Source organism: Nilaparvata lugens, chromosome X, assembly GCF_014356525.2.
Source record: "Nilaparvata lugens isolate BPH chromosome X, ASM1435652v1, whole genome shotgun sequence".
Taxonomy (NCBI): domain Eukaryota; kingdom Metazoa; phylum Arthropoda; class Insecta; order Hemiptera; family Delphacidae; genus Nilaparvata; species Nilaparvata lugens.
This window is the reverse complement of record NC_052518.1, coordinates 4551827-4579600: the sequence shown is the minus strand read 5'-3', so window position 1 is coordinate 4579600 and position 27774 is coordinate 4551827. Positions and strand designations below refer to the sequence as shown.

General features: G+C 34.0%; 1 protein-coding gene across 3 annotated transcripts in view; it reads left to right on the top strand.

The window, feature by feature from the left end:
* LOC111047425 (synaptotagmin-7) overlaps positions 1-27774 on the top strand; it is a 468639-nt gene that overhangs the window by 203058 nt on the left and 237807 nt on the right. The window lies entirely within an intron of this gene.

Sequence of the window (27774 nt, the reverse complement as noted above, 5' to 3'; positions counted from 1 at the left end):
GTCGATCTGGTAACGTATTGACTGCATACGGCTGGATTCCATCCTAGCCGGTCGAGTAGAAATAATCCTATTTCAAATGATGGCAAGAATATTTTGACAGTCGGATTCCAGCGTAAACCAATCATGCAATCATCCCGATAGTGGCTCAATAACATTGGGAACTCAGGAATGCTACATTCATCCAGTTTGTGAACATCCAGTTCAGAAAATTGAGCGTGAAACCAGTAGACCATGACTATATTACAACAATCATAATTAAAATCGCATGATTTCGGAATGCAAGTACTGCAGGCTGGAGAGTGAGTCGCATAGTTTCGCGGTCTGTTTTACCAGTTTGCATAGGATGAAACTATTCCAAATCCGATCATTAAATAAATGTAAAGTTCGAAACCGATATTGAGGTCTGGTATCCAATTTCTCTCCTCTAATGGGTGTAAACATGGGATATTCATGTGAATATTGAATGGATTGAATAAATTGCTGAGTCGTTTTCAAGCGAATTCTCAGGAAAAAATGTAAAATCTTATCAGATGATGGAACATACCACCTGATCATGAATCTTAGATCAGATAAGATTAGATTAGAGTTCTTTATTAACCGAGGATGGTTATAGGCCTATTTTCAAATTTCGAATTTTTTATTACGTCAAGTTTTCATTTTGCAGTTTTAAAATAGACCCTTGTGAAGCACGGGTTACCTACTAGTGTATACTATGATAAAGGAAAGAACTGAGTCATACAAACACGTACGGGATAGGAAAATTATTTTTGACGCACCATATCACGTCTAAACTACTGCACTGATTATCTTGGAATTTCCATATAGATTCCTTATTAACCGAGGATGGTTCAAGGCCTATTTCAAACTCTTCAAGATTCCACTCGGTCGAGTTTTCAGTTTTTCAAGTTTTAAAATAGATCCTTGCGAAGCACGGGTTACCTGCTAGTCTTCAATAAACTATACGTGTACAAATATTGTTCATCATAGATTCACAGAACTCGAGCCTTCGATCGAAATTATCTTCATTAAGTTCTTGTATTTTAAATGGTTTGAAGAGTGCATCTTTCAATGTCCGAATCACTGAACTTTGGCTATGGCAAAATCTCGTCCTACTTTACGAGTAGAGCAATGAGGATCCTCAATAAACTCTTCATTGACCGAACTTAGTGAGGTCTATGTTTCAACATAATTTGCTTTTGTCTGTATGTAACGCGATTACGGCCAAACGCGTTGATAGAATTCCATGAGATTTGGCAGGAATATTCCTTTTTCAACTGCGCGTCCATGTATACACAAGGTTTTTTGAAATTTTGCATTTTAAGGATAATATGAAAAGAAAAGGAATTCCTCCATACTCTGATATCACTATCATCTACTTTGATGATAGGATCAATCAGACTATTCTATATTCTATATTCATGATCGATCAGCTGACAAGTGTTCATTGCATGCATTACGCAGATGTCTGGCCGTGTCCATTTCTATAAGGTAGGGTTTCAATATTTTCTATGATGCGTGCCCATCAGTATCAATATTCTCACATTTGAGAATCAAATCTGATAGGTGATTGAAAATAAAATAAAAAATGATTAAATGAACTGAATAATGCTGAAGAAATAATAATATTCTCGATTGAAAAAAATAATCTTTTCTTGTTCAAAATCCACAGAGCTGTAAGCTGTACGGTAATAAAAGTGAAAAGCGATCAAGAAATTCTTTAAAAACTTATGTTTAGCTGGCACCAAAAAATATATTCTAGAATGTAAGATAAAAAAGTTATATTGTTACTCTTGAATCTAATACGGTCTTTCACATTTGTTTTCTTGGTTCTTATTTTGTACTGAAAGTAAATTTTATTATCATGACGATTCTGTTGCTTAAGCCGCCATTTTGTCACACCGTGTAGGGGGAGGAGACTGTCTAGCTAGGCCAATGGCAGGCGTTCATGCCCTCGCCTACTAGTATAAATTCTGCTGCTCTTGTATTTAGTTTTAGTTTATCAGAGATTGACAATGGTGTAATAACCGAAACCGGTCTTTCTAATTATCAATAAATCAGTGGTTTTTTGACAATTTCTTAGTCTTTCTCATTCAAAAAAAAATATATTTTCACTGGTCTGGAACCCGCAAACTTTCATGAGTCACATGTAGTGATTGGCTCACAACTCATACCATTTATGGTCAATGAATTGAAACAAGCAATTATTCTTCAATGAAATTAACATTTTCAAAAAATTAACACTCTCCAGTATTAAGCAATCTTTAAGATACGATTACTGAAGCATTTAATTGCGAAGGTAACAAGCGAAAAAGACAGTGAAGGGAAAACTGGAACATCCACTCTAATCCACTTTGTGAATGGAGGAAATCGAATTTTTGAAGGCGAGGATCTCGGCAAATGGAATAATCGTAGGATTTTTTCATGACAGGTGTAGAAAATGAGTTTCAGAGAAATGAGAGGAGAATTGTTCTGCGGAAAGTGTGAGAAATGGCGCAGGTTAAACTTTGCGGGAAAGAAACGAGATCTCAGAAATAATATGAGACAGGAATTGCCGAGAGAAGTTTAGTATTAGAGTGAGATGGATGGAGATGATACAGAACGATCCTGGCGATAACCAGGGAGAATGAAATTCACAAGAGAACATTATTTTCCGTCCATGTATTTTTTCAACTCGGATTTGTACTATTAATTTTTTGCGTACGTTATAGCGTGTGTGATAATAAAGAAGGTATCCATATTATGAATTACTCTCATCCATTTACAGACCAGAATTTCATGTACACCGGTAACTCAGTTTCATTTTTCGCAATATACAAATTATTTGATATGATATTTAATTCAGGAAGTATACGTATATCTACCCATTCAGGCCTTTGAATTAGAACTTGGATGACAATATTCCAAACTATTTCAATCAATAATCATTAAACAAAATTCCAGTTCTTATAATACCGATTAGAAAGTAATCCGGATTGATGATCAAAGTGTAAAACGCTAGTAAAAAGTGAATAGGGAAGTAATGAGGATTTGAGTGAAATTTTTAATATTTTTGTGATTGTGAAGGAAGATTTTTGTTTTGATTTGTAATTTGAAATTAATTAATCTGACAAATTCAAAATTATTGTAGTACATACATTTTTTGGAATAAGTTATCATTTGAAACATTAGTTGTAGAAGATTTTTTAAATTATAAAATTGCTAACTCTTATGATGTAAATGTCATTCACATGAATATTAGGTCCATCAAGAAAAATTTCGATGAATTCATTTATTACATAAACCATTGTAAAACTAAATTTGAAATTATAATATTATCTGAAACATGGATTAGTAATGACTCAGAATTTGTTTTTAATATAGAGGGGTACTCTGTTGTAAATAGAATAATAGGTTCACGAGGAGTGATGGATTATGTATATTTGTAAGCAAGGATATTGATTTTCAAGAAGTTAATATAAAAATAGATAACGTAAATTCAATATAATTAAATTTAAATAAAAAATTCATCATATGAGATGATCGCACTTTATAGGTCTCCTTCTTTAGAAGTAAATGCCTTCTGCTAAGTTTGGATTCCTATTTGCAAAGTATTGGAAATGAGGTATCTGTCATTGTAACGGGTGATATAAATATAAATATAATGGACGAAAATAATCTAAATTACTTAACAATGAGTACTTAGTATTTTACAATTAAATGGCTTTAAATCTTACATCAAAAATATACTAGATCTTTCAATAATGCCAATGGGCAAGTTAACAGTTGTATTGACCACATGTTTTTTAAGGGTAAATCAAATAAGGAGTTGGACGTGCTAGGTGCAATCTTGCAATCAAGTATTACTGATCATTACAGTATTGTTTTCCATATCAGAGAGACATATCATGATGTTAAATCTAAGATAAAATTAAGTGATGCTGTAACTAAAATAAATTTTTGTAAGCTAAAATTATGCCTTGAATCTTAAAATTAATGGATGAATGAATGAGATGGATGATATTAGAATGAGTAATAGTGAAAACAATATCGCATTAATGATTGAAAATAAATAAATGAAAAAACGTTGAAAGGTAGGATTTGATTAGGATTTTAGAAATTGATTGAGTAATAATGACGATACAATACTAAAGAACAGAAAATGTTGAGATGAGATGATGATAATGTATTATGTAAGATGGATGAATGAATGGGATGAAGAATGGAGAGGGAGAGAGATTAGAATATTTGTCATGCAGTAAAAGTAAATTTGTATGGCTTTTGTTGGTGGGGAGTCTCTTGCGGGAAGGTCCCACCGCCTGAATATATAATTTGAGCCGTCAATGGGCCTTACGACTGTCATACTTCAGCCGGGACCGACAGTTTAACGTGCCCATCCGATAACACGGGAGTGATCTGGTTAAAAAACTTTTGGTTGTGAGTGGGTTCGAACCCGGGATCTCTATTCTGCTACGCAAGCACTCTATCCACTAGACCACGGATCAGTGCTCTAGGGTTGGACAGACTCAGTCATTTTCTCCATAAGATATTTTTTCAAAGACAGGATAAAGCCCGCTCGGCTCTCAATGCATCTAATAGAGTTGGGAAATTTATTCCATCCACGACAAGCATTGACAAGGAACGATTAGATAGATAGTAGTTCGGTGATTAGGTATCCTAAGAGTATTTTGCACCAGTTCTAGTATGGGAAGACAGACCTTACGGAAACCTCTAGCTAGAACTAATTAAAAAAAATATATATTTTCACTGGTCTGGAACCCGCAAACTTTCATGAGTCACATTTAGTGATTGGCTCACAACTCATACCATTTATGGTCAATGAATTGAAACAAACAATTATTCTTCAATGAAATTAACATTTTCAAAAAATTAACACTCTCCAGTATTAAGCAATCTTTAAGATACGATTACAGAAGCATTTAATTGCGGAGGTAACAAGCGAAAAGACAGTGAAGGGGAAAACTGGAACATCCATTCTAATCCGCTTTGTAAGTGGAGGAAATCGAATTTTTGAAGGCGAGGATCTCGGCAAATGGAATAATCGTAGGATTTTTTCATGACAGGTGTAGAAAATGAGTTTCAGAGAAATGAGAGGAGAATTGTTCTGCGGAAAGTGTGAGAAATGGCGCAGGTTAAACTTTGCGGGAAAGAAACGAGATCTCAGAAATAATATGAGACAGGAATTGCCGAGAGAAGTTTAGTATTAGAGTGAGATGGATGGAGATGATACAGAACGATCCAGGCGATAACCAGGGAGAATGAAATTCACAAGAGAACATTATTTTTCCTACAGTTACGTTGAAAAGTGGCCATTGCTGCACTGATTACAGAACGCAAAGAATCACTTTTCCGCTCTAGTGCGGGAAAAATTTTTCTGCACTCCAGATTTGCAACATGGCAACGCAAAATACTTAGTAGGTTATATGGAGCAACAGTGCAGCAAAATGAAAATGAAGTTGGTAACAGTGACTGGGCTGCTATAGTGAGCAGAGGTGCAACGAAGCACAACGCGCTAATTATTATTCATTAGATATTATAACCAAGGACAACGAGGACTTTAGGATTTTAGGATTGAGGTTTTTATCAATAATAAAATTACACAGAAAAACATTTGATGGATTTCAGGCAATTTTACCCATAATTACCCACTTCTCATATTCAATGGTAACTGTAGGAAAAACTTAATGTGAAATACGTGCGCAAAGTTCCTCTGCTGCACTCAAGAAACCATTCCGCCCTCGCCTACGGCTCGGGCGTAAACGTTTCTTTCGGTGCAGCAAACTGACACTTTGCGCACTAGTTGCACAAATAACTATTCCGTCCATGTATTTTTTCAACTCGGATTTGTAATATTAATTTTTTGCGTACGTTATAGCGTGTGTGATAATAAAAAAGGTTTCCATATTATGAATTACTCTCATCCATTTACAGACCAGAATTTCATGTACACCGGTAGCTCAGTTTCATTTTTCGCAATATACAAATTATTTGATATGATATTTAATTCAGGAAGTATACGTATATCTAGCCATTTAGGCCTTTGAATTAGAACTTGGATGACAATATTCCAAACTATTTCAATCAATAATCATTAAACAAAATTCCAGTTCTTATAATACCGATTAGAAAGTAATCCGGATTGATGATCAAAGTGTAAAACGCTAGTAGAAAGTGAATAGGGAAGTAATGAGGATTTGAGTGAAATTTATAATATTTTTTGTGATTGTGAAGGAAGATTTTTGTTTTGATTTGTAATTTGAAATTAATTAATCTGATAGATTCAAAATTATTGTAGTACATACATTTTTGGGAATAAGTTATCATTTACATAACCTCTAGACTGTGTATTCCAAATTAAGGTTTAAAGCAGTTTTGGGCGAATGCCTGTTGTTTTTACCTGCATTGTATCTATTGTCTATGAATAAATAAATAAATAAGAATTCTTGACAAAAAGTTTTGTTAGCATCCAAAAACTTGAGCAAACAAGAAACTTGAAGTACTGGACTGCATTGGATTCATAGCAACTGAAAACAAGGGCTAGCATGTAGCCCGTGCTTCGCGGGGTCTAATTAAAAACTTGACCTACTTAAATCTTGAAGGATTTAATTCAGGCCCATAACCAACATCCGCGAATTAGGAGTCTATAAGTAAAATTTCAAGTTAATCAGAAGAGTAGTTCAGACGTGATGATGCGTCATTCGTCAACTTCCTGACCTGTACGTGTGTAAACTGATTCTTTCCTTTATATTATAGACTAGCAGGCTATTGACAAACTGAAAATTTGACCGAGTGGAAAGCCAACATCGGTAAATTAAGAGTCTATGCGCAAAATTTCAAGTTAATCAGCTGAGTAGTTGAGACGTGATGATTCGTGAGCTTCCTGTCCCGTACGTGTATACGCCATTTCTTCCTAGAATGAGACATGAATTCTGCTAGAGTGACATAGACATCTATTGAGATGTACAACTCACACAGTATATTTGTCCAATCAAGTACTAAATTGTACCTATAGCCAATTACCTAGAAGACCGGTGATACGGCTAGAGTGATATTATTGAATAGACCCATGAATTGAACCAACATAGTGTGATATTTCCATGCTTGTGTGTTAGGGATACACAAGCAAAGGGACTAGTATCCCTTAAATTAGGGATAGAATCCCTAATAAAGGGACTAAAACCCAGGAGATTTAAGTTTCACGTTACGGTAATGTGTCAGATTGTATACTTATGATAGGCTCCGCTCAACAAAGCTGTCATTATATAATAACTAGCCGTCAGGCTCGCTTCGCTCGCCGTATCCGTCTAACCAGGGGGCCCCGCCCCCTGGACCCCGACTGGATCGTCCGAAAATGAGATCAGCGGGCTCGCTTCACTCGCCTGCATTTTTCATTTGAGCATGCTTCATTTCATCATTTTCTGTTCATTTGTTCTCGATAAATCTGAGGAAAAGCAAAAAAATACGCTAGAAAAATGCTAATTTTGGGCGTATCTTTGGCGTTATTGCAAATTCCTTCTAACACAACATTACTACACCCTAGCTTAGCTTGTGTGCTGAATTTGAACATTTTCTGTTCATTTGTTCTCGATAAAGCTGAGAAAACGCTGGAAAAACGCTGATTTTGTGCGTATCATTGGAAATTTTTCCAAATCCGTTCTTAGTGCGCCTCTAAAGGGCCAACTGAACATACCTACCAAATTTGAACGTTTTTGGGCAATCTCCAAACAATCCATTTTAGGTTATTGCCCAGGTTTATATAGGCTCATATATAGGTTTTAATATAAATTGTGCCGCTCTAAAATGTGCTGTATTAAACGAATGGTATCGTTGGAATGCTATCGATAGAGGACAAGAGTTGTCAGCAGTGAACCTTGAAATGTCTGAGCCGCTCCAAATCATACTGTATTTATTAATTGAAGAAAACTTCTCACTTGATTGCACCATTTCTTCCCTTTTCAACACGATATTTCCCTGTTTCATAGATGAATAGTTTCTAGACCTACCGAACCGGCCGGAGACATCACAGCTTAGTTAGTTAGCTATTGTTTTCGTTTTAGTATGAGATCGGAAACCGAATTGTGAGCATAAACATTCTGCATAGGCATAACAAGCCGCCATAACATTGAATCCACTTTTCATGAAAAACATTATTAGCAATCTCCTGTCATTGTCACCAACAAACCCATCTTATTTAGAACCATTTTCCGTCTCACTATCATTTGTGAGACTATCATTTGTGAGACTATCATTTGTGAGACTATCATTTGTGAGACTATCATTTGTGAGACGATTCATCGTCTGAATTGCCTACTGCATATTCCATTTTTCTATCAGTTGACCGATTTCTTATAATTGATTGTAAGAAAAGTTGTAATATTGTGAATATGGGGACAATATGAAGGTAACTTCCTTGAGAGACATTTATAAGTCCGGTGACCCTGAAAACAATGTCTTTAGCACTTTCAATGGAGCAAATAATAGATGACATGGATAAATCTTCACAATATACTGTACTTTCTTAATGGCCCTTCTCATTAGTTTGAAAGTTTTAGGCTATTCATGAGCGAGGTCTACTGTTCGCAGAACTACTAGTTATAATAATAATAATAATTATAATAATAATAATGATAATAATAATAATAATAATAATAATAATAATAATAATAATAATAATAATAATAATACAGCTACTGTTGAATAAGAGTATTGATATTGTGGAATTCTTATATAATTGAAAAAACAGTTTTATTCTTGTTACATTCACATTTTTCAGAATTGTAAACGGCAATTTCGTTTTGAAATCAGCACAACCTCAGCTGCACTCCTGTTCACAAGTCTAATATACAGGTGGGTGTGAAGTCCGAGAACGGCTTAATATCTCATACACATAGGTAATTTGACGGTGGGTGTGATTGGGAATCCTACTCAAATTGAAAAAACTACTTTACAATGAATTTAAAAATCTGGTCTTCCATCTTGGATCCGCCATTTTGAATGTAACTTCATTTTTTTGAATAGGAAGTTGGTCATGCGATACATGATTTCTAAACAGAATTTCAAGAGATAATGGATGGCAGAGACTGCATATCGATATCTCAAACCGTTCAGAAGTTATTCACATTATTAATCAATACTGTTCAAAGCAGAAAGGAGAGAAAAAAGTATGAGAACGGGTTGGTATCTCATAAAAAGAAGTGATTCCAAGGTGGGTGTGATTAGGGATGTTACTCGAATTGAAAATACTACTTAACTATGACTTTAAAAATCTGGTCCGCCATCTTGGATCCGCCATTTTGAATGCAACTTTTTTTAAATGGGAAGGTGATCATGCAATACATGATTTCAATACGGAATTTCAAAAAAAATGAATGGCAAAAACCGCACATCGATATCTCAAACCGTTTAAAGATATTCACATTATTAATCAATACCACTCATGTATTTCATTTCTGCTTAAATACTATTGATTAATAATGTGAATATATTCGAAACGGTCTGAGATATCGATGTGTGATTTCGCCATTCATTTTTTCTTGAAATTCCGTATTGAAATCATGTATCGCATGACCTCCTTCCTATTTAGAAAAATAAAGTTGCATTCAAAATGTCGGATCCAAGATGACGGACCAGATTTTTAAAGTCATTGTAAAGTAGTTTTTCCAATTTGAGTAGGATCTCCAATCACACCCACTGTCATTAAACTTTTGTGTATGAGATATTAAGCCGTTCTCTGACTTTTCACCCACTCTGTATGTAGATGTGTCATAAATCAAACTGCTCTACTCAGAAATTGTTTGTATCTATTTGGATTTATTGCCAATTAGAATATTCAAAACATATTACAAGATCTTTATAATATGACATATCATTAAATATATAAATGAATAAACATAATTAAAATAAATAAAATTGAAATGAAATATTAATTCAGGCATCACCAGCAAAAAGAAAATTTTTGCCCGCTGGTGAGAGTTGCAAAACAGAATTTAGAGATGATATAAGCTTCAACTTGATTTTGGGAAATTTATGGATGACTGCATTTCACTCTGATAAGGATTTATTTTGGGTAACCTAGAGGTAGAGGAATAATTCACCTTCAGTATTGGATGTATATTGAATGGTGAATTATTGTGTGGCAGACCGGAATAAGGGTGCGTGAATTCTCATGGAATACTGGTCGAGTTGAGGATGTGAGCTGAGCACAATATTTGTTTACTCGCAGTAATACCTCTTTTGAAATAAGCTCACATCCCACGTGCAGCGGAGACACGTTATCGAGCCAACAACCAATATCAATAATTTAATGAATGTGTTCACAAGCTTGGAACTGTTGCTAAGGCAACACATCTTCCTTTCTCTCGAATGGAATCAGCGGTTTTCTATCCTTGTCTAACACTCCACCCTGAGAAGCACTCTGTATCTTATTTCGTCAAGCCTTTCGAGCATTTTACAAACCCTCTTCAAGTCGGGTATCCATGCCTTCTTTCACTTCAATAAACTTCTCAGCGGTATTTCTCGGTGACGTTTGTCAAGATTTCATTTCATTCTCTCTTTTATTATATGTTGATCCTCGATTTTGAATCCATCTTCACAAAACAGGAAGGATGAGGAACAGAAAAGTAGAAAGTCGGAATGAACATTTCTACTAACAATAGAAAGAAGGAGGAAGAAGGAAATAGTGAATAGTGGAGAGGAGGAGAAAAAAGGATAAAGAAGAAGAAAGAAGGAGTAAGAAGAAGAAAGAATTGCAAGCGATGAGAGAGGGAGAAGTATGAGCTCTTTGTCGAGAAGAGATTAGATTAGATTTGATTAGATTTCTCTATTTTATGTATGTTACAATATTCACTGGCTTATACACCAATTTACATCAGATGACGGTAATGCTAATTACTCAACGAGTTTTACAAAGTATAGATGATTAATCAATGAGAATAAAGATTAAATGCAATTGAAACAACGATAGAAACAATTGTAATGTAACTTCATAAATCGGCAGTGTTTCAACAAATGATTGTCGGTTCTCTAAGAAGGATATAAAATATCCTTCCCATTAACACACGACCGGGTTGTGATGAATTAGAGCTGTTGGGAATTATAACTCGAAGTAATGTTCAAATAAAAAACTATACTTAGTTAAAAACTAGTTGATTTGAATCTTAGAATTATGGGATGAATGAATGAATAGATGAATGAAATTAGAATGAGTGATAGTGATATTAGAATGAAGAGGAGAGAGAAGGAGCAAGAAGAAGAAAGAAGGAGAAATAAGGAGAAAGGAGGAGGGAGAAGGAGAAAGAAGGAGTAAGAAGATGAAATAATTGCAATGATGAGAGAGGAAAAGTAAGAGCTCTTTGTCGAGAAGAGAGATTGATTGATTGATTGATTCATTTATTTATTTATTACATGTCAGTTCTTGGAAAACCTATTGCATTAAATAACATTACATTTATACATTGCGAAATTACAAAATAATTATCATGAATTGAAAATATTATTCTAAATATACAAAATGAGAAATAATAAGTAAACTCAGTAAAAGTAATTGAAAAATATATAACTAACACAAAAAACTATGACCTCATTACAATTGAAAAATATTAAGATATGATGAAGAAGGAAGAACATTATAGTAACAAATCAATAAAGAATAATAATAAAAAAAGTGGAAGAAAGTTATGATGAAGAAGAGTACTAGAATTGAGAAAGATAATTGAATAAGATTGATGAGAAAGAAGATTGATTATTGATAAGATTGAGAGAGAGAGACAGACAGTGAGAAAGAGAGAGAGAGAGTGAATGAATCTGAAAATGTAAAAATGAAGAAACTTGAAGATGGAAGTCGTATAGAGAAAGAAAAAGATGATTTATCAATTTTAATCGAATACTACCACATTAACGTGGACTTGACTAGGTTATAGTATTCAACATTTTTCAATGCAAATCCGTTCTTCATTACAATTTGCTATGAGACCATATATTTCGTGCTTTCATATCGCCTAATACTTGCTAAAAACTTCAACACGGTTTAAAATATCTATCAACTACCGGGCTCAACTTGATTTGATTAATAATTATTCAATGTTGTTTTCCATCACGAATTGCTTATAATCAAATCACTATTTTGTTAAAATTTTGGTTTAATTCAGGGCTACTTTATTTTATTTACAAACTAGAATTTTAATTGAGAATACAAAGGGTATTTATATATCAATTTCAAAGGGTACTATCATTCAATTTTATAAACACTATTATGTTAATTGTCTGCTATAGTGAGGTCCACGTTATAATGGCAGTGTTTGATTGGTATTGCTATCCTTGTCTATCATTCAACAAAGCGGATAGCGCTATCTCTTTCTCGCTTTGCTCTGTTGCCAGATCGTCTTTCAACAATGAAGAATAAATAATTAATTTTCGCCACACTGCACAGAAAGCAGCTGTTTTCCAGTCCCTACGTAGATCTGAAAGACATTGTTTGCAGACGACTCTCGTCTGACGTTAGAACAGGTCTCTTTCCGGCCTAGGCCGGAAAGAGTACCCTTTCCAGCCGCTAACATGGAACTAAGAAAGGTGATCAAAAAACAGCTGATCAAAAAACTTTTCATTATTCAATAATTAAAACATTTATAATAATATCATCTTATTGTCATTTGAAAGAATAAAAAAGTATAAACTCAACCTCCCACATAATTGAACATCATCTTTTAGGTTATTTAGACAAATCAGAATAAAAAATAGAAATACTTGGACAATTTCCTGATATTCAGATTACCTCAGATTTGCTACAGCTATCACCTTCCACTTCTGCTTTCGGAAGTGCTTAGTAAATAACTATTCTCATATATTGTTTATTCTTGTGTGTAGCGAAAAATAGCGTTCGCACCACGGGCAAAAATGTTTTTCCGGCTCTCAATATTTTCTAGTCCTCGGCCTACGGCCTTGAAAACCGATTTCGAGCCGGAAAAATATCATTTTCTGCTCTAGGTGCGAAATATACTATATCAGAATATTTCATATAATTATGAAAATTCATTATGAATTGATAGAAAAATATAACTTCTTGCTTGATAAAATATAATTGATTTCAATGAGAATTAACAATTAATATTGCATCAATAAACCTGTATCAGCTACCGTCTATAGTAGGTATTGACAAGATAGAGGTCCCGCGACGTCCTATCTTTCTCCACTGCCATTAAAACCTGGACCTTATAGTCGTTATTTTTAATGACAAAAAGTTATTTAATAATCATTCTTATTTAGTTCTTTGTGGCAGAAACTATTGAGGGAGAGAGGGAGGTTTATTGAGTGGAGGAGGATGAAGGGGGGATGATATCAGGGAGGAGGGAAAATACTTGATGCTGAAGAGAATAGCACAGGACAGAGAGAAATGGAGAAGGAAGAATCATGTATGGACCTGCTCTAGTGCACAATACTGATGATGATGATGGATGCAGTGGTGATGATGATGATGATGATGATAATGATGATGATGATGATAATGATCAGCTCACTGTAAATATTGAGAGGTTTTCTAGTCGCTGTCAGTTCTACTCTTTCGCTTGAATAATTGAATGAGTGCTCGTATCGAGTTTAAATTGTCCACCAGTCGATGAAATTGGTCTGCTTGGAACGTGGACCTAATTGGATTGACCGTGGTAAGTGTATCCGGCAAAGACTTGAGTCGGTATGACGTAATTATAGTCACAAAGGGTTCCTGGGAGTGCACAAAAGGGTACGGTGTGGACAAATAGTCAGTGCAGACTATCCATCTAATATCAATATTATAGCATCCTATATTCACTCTCATCCAACTATCTCGAAACTCCGATGCCTCTGTATTCTAAATAATTCTATTACAATGCCACACTATCACACTACCATAGTAACAATATTACAGTATCACAATACTATAGTAACACAGTAACAATATAACAGTATCACAATGCTACAGTAACACTATTACAGTATCACAATACTACAGTAACACTGATACAGTATCACAATACTACAGTAACACTATTACAGTATCACAATGCTACAGTAACACAGTAACACTATAACAGTATCACAATGCTACAGTAACACTATTACAGTATCACAATACTACAGTAACACTGATACAGTATCACAATACTACAGTAACACTATTACAGTATCACAATGCTACAGTAACACTATTACAGTATCACAATACTACAGTAACAATATTACAGTATCACAATACTACAGTAACACTATTACAGTATCACAATACTACAGTAGAAATATTACAGTATCACAATACTACAGTATCACAGTAACACTATTACAGTATCACAATAATACAGTAACGCAGTAACACGTTCACAGTATCACAATACTGCAGTAACACTATTACAGTATCACAATACTACAGTAACACAGTAACACGTTTACAGTATCACAATACTACAGTAACAATATTACAGTATCACAATACTACAGTATCACAGTAACATTATTACAGTATCACAATACTACAATAACACAGTATAGTATCTTAAGTCACAAGGACAGGAAGGGCCGTTTTGCAGGCGAGAATGATGTTTCTAGTCGAGGCTTTAGCCGAGACTAGAATTTTATTCGAGGACTGCAAAAGACATTCACGTCCAAGTAACTTACACTTTTTTTGTCATAATATTCAGAAAAGAATAATTGAGAAACAGCAAACATTACCTGCTTGTGCTGACATTACTACATGCATTCTATAAACATAACCTAGTTTACAAGTTGATTGTAGTTGACAAAACTTCCACCTGGAGTGCTAAAATGCGGTCTTAGTACCAGTTTTTTTGTTCCAAATTCGGAACTTAAAGCATTCTCGACTGTAAAGAAAACATATGATTTTATTACAGTATAGTATGTCGTAATGAGAATCATTTATGTCTATTTGTTCTACAATCAGCTTTTTACCGGCTTGATTTCATTGATGTAAAACAGGTGAAATCGAATGACTGACAAAAACACTATTACAGTATAACAATAAACAATACAGTATAACAATATAGTAAGACAGTAATACTATCATACTACCTCAGCAACTATTTCTATACCTACTAACTGTATCTGTAGCAGTTTTACAAGTAATGTATTACTGTTTCTCCATTTTTTTAGCTTTAAACAAAACAAAACAGACAGATATCGTTGTTTCTACTGTTGGATCATTGCTTATAGTTGTTGAAAATGAGAGTAAGTCAACATCGACAATTGTTCAGTTATTTAGTACATTATAGTCAGCCGCACGAAGATAGTCCGATGAAAATTGAAACAGATGAGTGAAAAATAGTTGAGCAACGTTGTCCACAGCTGATAAAAAGTGAAAATTAATCGATTTTGCATGATACACCTGACTAATTGACGAATTGGCAACGTCTATGGTTTTCGATCTCCATCAATTGAAGTCATAATTCAAATCATCAGCTGAAAGATGGAGTTGATGTTCAATGAAAAACTCCACCTGATCGATAAACATCAACTCATTTAGAAATAGTATTAAATATATTCCAACAGTTGGAATCATTATTTTACCGACTGATCACGGTATTATCATAGAGTGAGTTTACTATAGTCAACAGCAAGAAAATAGTCCGATGGAGATTGGAACAATTGACGAGTCCCTTCTCATAAATCCAAAGGACGTTGCCAATTCGCCAGGTGTATTATGTAATTATTGATTAATTCTCACTTATAATCAGCTGTGAACAACGATGATCAACTATTACTTTGCAACGTTGCACTCATCTGTTCCATCGGACTATTTTCGTGAGGTTCACTATAGTTGACTTAATTACTGAAAAATTGTCGATTTTGACTTGCTCTCATTTCAACAACTATATGAAATAATCCAACAGTAGAAATGAGGATTTCTATATTTTTTAAGCTAAAAAAAAAAACAGTAATACTGCCATGGTTATTAGGTATAGAAATAATTTTTCGAGTTAGTAGTCAATTGAAACTAATCAGACATTAGTATAGAAAAATGATTGTTTGAAGAATTAATTCGTTTGACTTAGGTTTGGTTACCTAATATCAATACTCATCAGTATGAAACATACAGTCATGACAAACAAACATGGCAGTCCTCCATATAATTTCCCAGAAATCAAGTTGAAGTTCAATCTGTTGAATTTTAATAGTGATTAAATTGCAAGACAACTGTTCAGGGAAAGTTTTTTCAAATTAAAGGTTTTTCTGATTAATTTTATTTTTTATGATACAAATGACACTAATGTAATAGCAATGGCAGATAAAATGATAAGGAAGTCCTTGTCTTATTTTTCTTCCAAATTTGTAGGTGATGACACAGTCCAAGATGGGGTTAGATTTTCACTTGTACAATTTTAGTCCAAAATAAACATAGAAACTATAAATTTAGAGTTAAGATAGCTTAAATTTATGAATTAATTATAAATATTTCACTCAATATTATCACTTGTAACGATATAATATTAAGCTATTTAAATATTATCATGTCTCTTTTCAACTGAGCTCAGCACTCATCGTTTTCTATTCCCATTGATTGTATCTTCATGCTTTCATCAAGTGTTCTTCTTCTGCACGACCTCATATCTTCTTTCGTACTCCAAAATTATATCAAATATACCATATATCAAATATAAAATATATCAAATCTACTACTATATCAAATATTTGAGTTTTATATTGTTATATTATGGAAGGAAATCTTCGAGTATATCTCCAATCTAAGAATCTTTTTGCTAAACATTTATGTAAAAATTTTCAACACTCGGCCTCTGCGCACAGGTTTTTTTTCTACCTTGCAGGGACCCTCCTTATATATTATATCAAATATTTAAGTTTTATATTGTTATATTATGGAAGGAAATCTTCGAGTATATCTCCAATCTAAGAATCTTTTTGCTAATCATTTATGTAAAAATCTTCAACATTTGGCCTCTGCGCACAGGTTTTTTTTCTACCTTGCAGGGACCCTCCTTATATATTATATGATTACTAACTAATTATAATACCTACTGTATATATAACTATTAAGTGATATTTATACTTCATGCTTTAAACTTTGTAATCATCATTGAGGATAAATAAATTTGAATTTAAACAAATTTGGAACCATGGAAGTAACACAAACTTCTAAACACTAAACTCAGTTAATTGGATTGAAAGTTAACAGACTCTAGAGTTTTTAGCTTTTCATATGAGAATCGGCAATACTAATCAAATTACTATGACGAGTTATTCAGCACTCGGCAGTTCTTATAACTAATAAACCTGAACATCTCAAACTTGCAATTGTGTTCTGTATAATTCGTTAAAAATGGAATGAATGTTTCAAATATTTAATCAAGTCTAATTAAAAACTGCAAGCCAGTTAACAATAACTGGATTCTTGAGTCACGTAGTAAACCCGCAGATTGCCAACAGAATACTCTTGACTAATGCTCACTCAAGCGGAAAGGGCTTACATTCTTGTTTTCAGGAATTTTTTTATCGGATAGAACTCACGAGACACTACTAAGCACGGAAAATTCTGTTTTTCTCAACCCAGCAAGAATCCCGATCGTGAACTCTAAAGTGAGGTCCACACTATCCTTGTTTATCATTCGACAAAGCAAACAACGCTATCCTTTTCTAGCTCTCCAACATTTCCAGAACGTTTCTCAATGATTAATCAACGGAATATTCAAGCTCAATGATGAAAATTCATTGTCAAGTCATTGTAACATATTATTTTATGACAAAAAATTATTTCACTTTTTTGTAGTTGAGAAGTTGATATTGTGGTAATTATTCATATTAAATGAAAAAGACTAAGAAATTGTCAAAAACCACAGATTTCTTGATACTCAGGTTCCGGTTGTTACACCATTGTCAATCTCTGATAAACTAAAACTAAATACAAGAGCAGCAGAATTTATACTAGTAGGCAATTGCTGCTATTGGTCAAGGGCATGAACAAATAATCACAAGTTCACAGTTGAGTATGTTAATAACAAAGGCAGATCTTTGAATATTCAGAGGCTTTAGAAATAACAAGAGTAATTGAGGAGAATTCCCAGTGTAGTTTAAATAACCAGATTCATTTCAACCAATACAACACTACAAATTTAGTTCTATCATAACCTTGTAAGCATACATTAGTCAATAGTTTTTCCATTCACATATTTGTTCTATTATCTTCCACTTGTTTTTCAATTCAATTCAATTTTTCTTCTGTCTGTGACCAGTGTATATACCGGATAGACATTGTCGATTAATAAAAACACAAAAGTTCAAATATGTACACTTTTCTTGGTTCTTATTTTGTACTGGAAGTAAATTTTGTTATCATGGCGAGTCTTTTGCTTAAGCCGCCATTTTGTTACACCGTTGAGTGGGAGGAGACTGTCTAGCTGGGCCAATGGCAGGCGTTCATGCCTTGACCAATATCAGTACTCGCCTACTAGTATGAATTCTGCTGCTCTTGTATTTAGTTTTAGTTTATCAGAGATTGACAATGCAGTAATAACCGAAACCAGTCTTTCTAAGTATCAATAAATCTGTGGTTTTTTGACAATTTCTCAGTCTTTTTCATTCAATAAAAAATTATTTATTACTTTTAACAAGAATGAAGAGTTGATAATATCAACTTATTATTACATAAGATATTTGTGGTTGAGTGGAAGAGGAGGGAGGCTCTTATTGCCTCAACTTCGCCCACAACTCTTTTCAATATTTTGCTAATAATACACTCATTAATATTTTAAAGTGTGATAAATGAAGGCAATTATCTAGCTATCTATTCACTGGTATCAGCTCTCTTCTATAAAAGGCAGAGAATCAGCAACACTGTTCTCATATCATTTCTACACTGCTATTTTTACTTTCCTTTCCCTATTAACATAGGTAAGGAAAGTATTGCTTTCCAAAAAAAATTAAGGTACCCTAATTTCAAGTTTTCTATACGTTTCAAGGTCCCCTGAGCCCAAAAACATTATTTTTGGGTGTTGGTGTGTGTGCGTGTATGTGTGTATGTCTGTGAACACAACTCCATTCCTAATTAACCGATTGACTTGAAATTTTAAACTTAAGGTCCTTATACCATGAGGATCCGACAATAAGAAATTCAATAAAATTCAATTCAAGATGACGGAAAAAATGGCGGATAATTACTATAAAACCATGTTTTTCACGGTTTTCTCGAAAACGGCTCTAACGATTTTTTTCAAATTTATACCCTAGATAGCTTTTTATAAGCCCTATCAACTGACATGAGTCTCATTTCAGGGAAAATCGCAGGAGCTCCGTAATATTCCTGAGAAAAATGAATTTTGTTAAATTTCTATCACGATTTTCTCAAAAATGACTTGACCGATTTTTTCAAATTCATACCCTGTATAGCTATTTTTCAGCTCCATTAACTGGCATGGGTCTCCTCCCTGGGAAACTAACAGGAGGTCCACCCCATCCCTGAGAAATTTACTTTGTAACCTCCTTCTCGTGCGTGAGGTAGGTAGGTAGAGCAGTTTATTCAAAAGAACACATGTCGATATTTTATTTGTAGAACAGCTGTTTTGACAACTTTTAAAAAATCCTCAAATTTCATAATTCAAACAAAGGAAAATGTACTCTGAACACAATCACAATAGTATAATCGTAGTTTTAATAAAATTATTCAGCCGCCAATCGGCATAATGTTATTCTCTAAATTATCCTCGTTAATGAGGCTTATAGATCAATGAGCAAGGAAAGTTGTGTGAGTGTACCACACCACATTTTTATAATAAACGTAGACTTCACGATAAATAAGACCCTATTACCGAGGAGATAACAAAAGAATTCATCTTCGTTTCAAGAATTAAATTTTGGTAATGTCAACAATGTAGAAGAGGGTTGGGATTAGATTTCCGTAATTACAGAGATTTAGCTGATAGATATTCAATTTCAACATAATGAGGCTTGATAATTAGTGTAAGATAGCACGCAGAAGGCCCTCACTGCAAAATCCCTTGACAGATATTATATTTCATAGGGTTTCTGTGAGCCTTTGTTTTGAATGGATGAAAATCTGATAATGAGGATTATCTTAAATGAACAACAATGCAGCTTTATGAAATTTAATGTTTCAGGAATATTGGTAGGGAAGTCTATAATGGGTGAATAATGGATGGTAGAAGGGGTTTGCTTCGGCTGTCTTCCCTCAGGGTTGACAACTAGCTTTTCCAGAAAATGAACAAAAGAATAATGATCTAGAATGTCTGAACAAATTCGTCGTTGTGAAACTGGAATGAAGCTCACAATGTAGTGAAGACCAAAGTTATCGAGCCAATATCAATATAATGCTGGTTTATACAAACAAACTAATATCTACTATAATAGGGTCCACGTTATAATGGCAGGGGAGGAAGATAGGAGAAAAACGTTGCCGATCCTCTGTCTTGTCAATGCCTTCTATAGATGGTAGCTGATACAGGTTCATTGATGTGATATCAACGGTTCATTCTCGTTGAAAATAATCAATTATATTTTATTAAGGTTGTGCAAAGGCTAAAAATAATCTTCCTACTCGACATATTTCCCAATTTGTTTATCATCAAGCTATCAAAATGAAAAAGATTTCACAGAAAAACTTTTTTTTCCCGATCATTACTTTTTGAGATAAGAGCGCCTAAAGTTTAAATTTTTGGGAAAGAACATTTCAAATTCGGTAAGAGATAAATCCATCACATTTAGAGGATAGATTCTTCATGGTATTTTGTTGATTCAGTAAAACAAGATTTTTCTGAAAATATAAATTTTTAAGATATTTTACTAATTCAATTAGCTAAAAATAACCAAAAATAACTTTAAGTTGAGTTATTTTTGGTAAATTGAATAACTTTTTCAAAAATTGATATTCCTAGAACATTTTTGTTTTACTAGATCAACAATACCATGAAGAATCCATCCTCGAAATCTCATGGATTTATATCTTACCGAATTTGAAATGTTCTGTCCCAAAAATTCAAACTTAAGGCACTCATATCTCAAAAAGAAATGATTGGAAAAAAAATTTTCCTGAGAAAACTTTTTCATTTTGATAGCTTGATGATATAAAAATCAAAAAACTTTGAAAAATATCACCAGTAGAAAGTTTATTTTTAGCCTTTGCACAGCCTTAAGCAAGAAATAATATTTTCAATAATTTCATAATAAATTTTAATAATTAAGATGTAATATTTTGTTAATAAACTATCAATTCTATATTGTTAAAAGGCGATCTCGCAACAGAGCAAAGCAAGAAAGAGATAGTGCTATCCGCTTTTTTGAATGATAGACAAGGATAGCAGTACCATTGCTAATCAGACACTGCCATTATAACGTGGGCCTAACTATAATCTAATTTGGGTTTTTGTAGAATAATAAATATTTGATAATAATAATGTGGTGAGGCAACCACATCAGAGGTAACCATTACACTACATTCTTCTTTCACATATATTTCTTTATTCGTTGAACAAATTACTATATTACTTCCAATTACTCTACTGAACCTCTTCGACACGTGTCTACACCCTTTCTTCCTGAGACTGAATTTTCAACTATTTTGCTTAATGATGTTTATCAAATTTTTAATTCCTTTTTGTTCCAGTTTTCAAGATGTTTCCGGCTTAAATGATTCATCTTCCTCCCTGTGTGCAAAAGTTTCAAGTTTCTTCAAGTTTGAAGTCTCAATTTCGCAGTCTTCAAATTTCTTCATTTTTACATTTTCAGATTATCTCTCTACTTCCATTATCTCTTGCAATGAAATTGCAAGAATGATGTTTCACCTACATTCTTTTCTCCTTCTCCTTGGTTACCTTTATCCTTATCTTATCTTTATCCTTCCTTTATCTTACTTTCACCTTCGCTTTATCTTTCCTGTTTAGCTGTCTATTTCTTGACAAGATACTTGAGTTTTGTCTCTGTCTACCTCTCTCTGTTCAACCTTATGACTTTAAAAAACGAATTTTTCCGTTCTTGAAGAACTTTTTGTATACTCTAAGGGCCGGTTTCCGAGCTCGGAATTTAGCTAAGTTCTAGACTTTAACTAGCTTTAAACTCTGGAGTCAGAAAATTGGTTTTCCGAGTCAGAGCGTTAACGTAGTCGAGGACTTGAATAGACTCTGGAGTTTATGGATCACGTTAGACCCTGGAGTTTATAATTTCGCTTTCTGAGTGAAGGGCTTATAAGTCCAAGACGTGAATTAGATTCTCGCCTCTTTCCGAGTCAAGGATTTATCAAAAATCGTTTAGTCCAGGAATCAAAACAGCGTGATTCTAAACCCTCGACTGGGGTAGGGTTAAAATTCAAGTTCTAGACTTAACTGAGCGAACACAATTCAGTTATTGTTTTGGAGTAGATGAATAGCCAAATAGATGTCATGGAATACCTAAATTATTTCGATTAGTCCATCTAAATTCATAATTATTATAGTTTGCAAGTTCATTTTGCAATAAAATTGTATCAGAATTATGCTTAAAAAACTAACCTTATTTTACGAATATGACATAACCTGAAAATGTTCAAGAAAAATAATACAAGGATTGCCTTGGAATTTATATTCCAATCTGAATGTTATTAATCATGTCATATCCAACATATTGATAATAATAATAAATTATTATTCCACTTCTTTTCAAAACAAATACTTTCCAAACTCAATACCCTAATGAAATTTTTATTCCAAAATGACTGGTTAGGATCAATGATCAATAATAGCATAACATAAAATGAAATGTTTATTCATTCACCTTTCAAAGGTTTTGTTTTGAATAGGCCTACAAGAAATCGAAACTTAATTTTACAAAAAAGTTTGGAGAGCATGCTCATTTGAATTATCCCGCTGCAATCAGCTGTTTCCGTTTTGCTATAATGCCGACAATACAACAGCAAAATATTGTGAATTTCCCTCATGTTTACTGCGTTAAAGTCCTGGACTCAAATAAGTCGAGAACTTAATAGACCCCGGAGTTTAGAAGATAAAATCGTGACTCAGAAAGTCAATTTAGACTTGAGAGATTATTTTAGTTCTGGACTCTGTAAGTCCAGAACTTATAGATCCCGAGCTCGAAAATCGGCCCTAAATGCTCTCAGTTTGTCTAAAGCCAGTTACACACACATTGATTTTTGAACGTTCGATTTATGCCTTATGAATTTCATCAGAATAAACGGAACTTGACAAACATAATCTGTTTAATCTAATAGAATTATAAGGACGGTAAAAATCGATGTGTGTGTAACCAGACTTACTTTCTAAATAGTTTTTTACATATTAATCTGGTCTTCTATTTGTAGCTTCTCTTACAAACTCTAATCTGAAACCCCAATCACTATATCTTAACAATTCATCATGCAATTTTGCTCTTGATCTGAGAAAACGCAAATGAGATTGGAAAAACTTAGATTCTGGACGTACTTTGGAAGTATATTTCACATCCGTTCTTACTGCGCCTCTAGATGGCCAACTGACAAATACATGACAAATAATATTCACTAGACTTTCAGTTCAGTTGATTATGAATGAGTGAGTGAGAGAATGAATCAGTTACATTTATTTCACTAGAGATGAATAATTTATCCATTCCAAACAACGATTTATGTTGTTTCGTGAGTGTTAGATCCAGATGAGAGAATTCAAACTATGGTAAGATCCAAGCTATAATGGAAGTGTAGAAAGATGAGAGAACGGTGTTGCCGAATCTCTGCCTTGTCACTGCCTTCTATAGATGATACTTTTATTATTATATAACATGTACAGTTCATTTTTGTGTAGGATAATCAATTACATTCTATTTGTCAAGTAAACATATTTTTCATGATTTAATAATAATTTTTATGATCAAGATCAAATTTAATATTTTTTTAATTATAATTCTTCAATTTTAAAAACGATCTAGCGACGTTGCGGAGCTGGAAAAGGATAGCCTGAGAACGGTGTTGCCGATTCTCTGCCTTCTAGTTAGTGTAGTTGATATTGGTATATCTGATGTAGTATTAATATTTCATTATTGTTTACAATATCAATAAAATTTTATTTGTCAAAAAAAATCATGATTTAATAATAAGTTTTCATAATCGAGATTCTATATACTAAACATTCTATATACTAAACATATTTCCACATTGTCGACAACAATCTGGCAACGTTGTGGAGCTGGAGAAGGACAGCCTGAGAACGGTGTTACCGATTCTCAGCATTGTCACTGCCTTCTATAGAGGGTAGCTGATACTGGTGTATCTTATGCTACATTAATTTACTGTTAATTTCGTTAAAAATATTTATTTATATTACTTTATTCGTTAAGAATATAAACCGGGTGTTTCAAAAAGAATTACCCAATTTTAAACAGTTATATTTTGTTTTAAAAAATGGTGTACACAAACCAATTTTACATCAATTTACCTACAGAAGTATCAAGTCTATGAGGATGTATTATAAGTGTTCTATAAGTAAGTTATATTTCTTTTTCAAAATGATGTACACAAACCAATTTTACATAAACTTACTCATAGAAGTATCAAGTTTAAGATGATGTATTATAAGTGTTGTATGTGCCCTCCTTCTGAGGCTCGGACGACATCTAGACGGTAGCCAAATTCATCCCAGACTGTTCGCAAGATATCTTCTCGGACTGTAGCTACTGTATCAGTTCTGTTATATCCTGGTTTTTAGCTTCTCAATATCAAGTGCTAAGGGAGGAACAATGTTGAAGATTGTGTTCATGTTTCTCCCTTAGCACTTTTTATTGAGGAGCTAAAAACCAGGATAACTGATTCAGTAGCTACAGTCCGAGAAGACATCTTGCGAACAGTCTGGGATGAATTTGGCTACCGTCTAGATGTCGTCCGAGCCTCAAAAGGAGGGCACATACAACACTTATAATACATCATCATTAGCTTGATACTTCTCTGAGTAATTTGATGTAAAATTGGTTTGTGTACACCATTTTCAAAAATAAGTTTTCGCCACACTGCACAGAAAGCAGCTGTTTTCCAGTCCCTACGTAGATCTGAAAGACATTGTTTGCAGACGACTCTTGCCTGACGTCAGAACAGGCTTCTTTCTGGCTAAGGCCGGAAAGAGTACCTTTTCCGGCCGCTTTTTGAAAATGTGTTTGGACAACTGTGCCATATGGTGCATTGTGTTCAGAAGGGTGAGATCGGAAATTTCCACCCCACTTTGAGTACCCTACGACTGGTTCTTCAGATATGAGACATCAAAGTTTTCTCCCCCACCCTCATAAAACATTCTTATTCGATTTATTATTCTTATATAGCTAATGCCAAAAAGTTAGGGGGCTTCGTGGGTCACATGGTGTAACCTACTCACAGCTGTTGCAATGCATCTATTTATTGCCAAGCTAGATGACAACTCTACTTGACAACATCAGCTGTTGGAAGGCACAAGAGACCCACAAAACCGTCTAACTTTTTGGCGTCAGCTATACCTGTAGTGTGGCGAAATAGTATATTTCGCACCTAGAGCAGAAAATGAGATTTTTCCAGCTCGAAATCGGTTTTCAAGTCCGAGGCCGTAGGCCGAGGACTAGAAAAGATTGAGAGATGGAAAAACATTTTTGCCCGTTGTGCGAACGATATTTTTCGCCACACTACAGGTATTGCTGACAAAATAAATAAAGAATACAAAATAAAGAATACTCGTTAAGCTATCGTACCTATCTCTTGATTTTAGTGGTAGAAGATTTGAAGTCAGGATTTCAGATTCTTTTAAAATTTCACTTGGAATACCACAGTCATCTTCAAGCATTTTTGAAAATTCGGAATGCACTAATCAACAATAAATAATTGAATAGAACTGGTTGCGAAGCGAATTAGTTTGATTCGAAACTGGAACTGAAATCATGGCGACTTTAGCTGATGATGAAAGTGGACACTCGCCCGATCTAGCAGATGACTTATTAACTACTTCCATGAGCAGCTGGAAAGAGACAACTTTCTGGCCTAGACCGGAAAAGAAACCCTTTTCTGACGTTGTCTGCAAACAAGGTCTTTCAGATTTACGTAGGGACTGGAAAACAGCTGCTTTCTGTGCAGTGTGGCGAAAAGGTCTTTACGGTATTCGGATAACATATTCCCGGGCTCGGCAAGCCTCGCCCGGGAAACTATCATCATACCGTAAACACTAACTTTCTGTGCTTGTAGCGTAATATACTATTAAAATTGGGTCATTCTTCTTGATACAACCGTTATTTTTATTATTAGTTGATAAGTTTTCATAATCAGATTGAATATTTTGTTAATTAGATGTCGTACATGTGGTGGAGATCATTCAACTGTAGGTCGCCCCATGTTCAAGACTATGGGAAAAAAGATCCCATATCGTCGTGAGGACTCTGATGAGGAGATGGAGATGTCCGAGCATGCTTTCAGCTATATCTGAGGAGGACGAGCATTTTGCCAGCATTATCTGAGGAGGAGCTGAAATAATTTTCAAATGGGCTGAACCCAGCAAATTTCGCTTGTGCTTGCAATATTACTTTACTGTTATCTTAGATCACATGTGTAGCTGATTTTTTGATTCGCTTGTATGCTTATCGCATTTCTAGCTTACTCCTCAAAACGGATTTTATCCATGCTGACAATACATATTTATTACTTTGATGAATAAAAAAAAAACTGATAATGATTACTTGGTATCATCTTTTTTCAATGATAGCTCTTCTTATTATAAATGAAAATAGAAATCTAAGTATCCTTTTTAAAATTATTAAGTCACAATATGTTTCGACTATATGATGCCATTATCAAGTCAATATCATTTATAAGTCTCCATAATGGCATTATAATAGCCTTAACATGTTGGCAATAAGCAAATTTAAAAAGGGTGATTCAACCCCAATTATTAAGCGTTCTATTTTCATTTATATTCAAGAGTAGCCCCAAAGAAAAATTTATTCCAATGTTTATTTTTATTCTGTCAATTAATCATACTTGTGCATTGTTGAAAAACGATCTGGCAACGTTACAGGACTGGAGTAGGAGGAGGAGGAGGAGAAGAAGAAGAGGAAGGAAGAAGAAGAGGAAGAAGAAGAGGAAGAAGAGGAGGAAGAAGAAGAGGAAGAAGAATGGAAGAAGAAGAAGAAGAGGAAGAAGAAGAAGAGGAAGAAGAAGAAGAGGAAGAAGAAGAGGAAGAAGAATGGGAAGAAGAATGGGAAGAAGAATGGAAGAAGAAGAGGAAGAAGAAGAGGAAGAAGAAGAGGAAGAAGAAGAGGAGGAAGAAAAAGGAGTGCAACCTTGTGTGTGCTTCTCCTATCCCGGGGAAGGAGAAATAAGTTAACCTATTCCTCTCCCAAATTCTTTGAGCTAGTCTGAAGTAAGTCTTGTAATATTCACAAAATATCCAGTCCAACAAAAAGCAAATTTTTAGATTTTGATGTTTCAAAACCAAACATAGACGAAATTCCACACATTAGGATGGGAGATATTCACAGATTGAAGTCAATTTTGAGGAAGAAACTCCTTTCTACTGAACCGTTCACGGGTCTAGGAACTTCTAGACTATTTCTACTTACAGAGATGTGGACACACCAGGGAGAACTCATATAAATTATAAAAGTAAGATGATTTATTGGTTGCACATAACTTTATTTCTTATTTCCCCATATCCTTATCATGTATAACATACACTTTATGAACGTTGGATATCACTTTCTATCCGTGTATCCTAAATTCCAAATCCAGCATCTTATGCATCCTACACATGCGTTTATAAAACTTTCCACATCAAATACAGATGTTGCTTGTCTATATCATTTGTT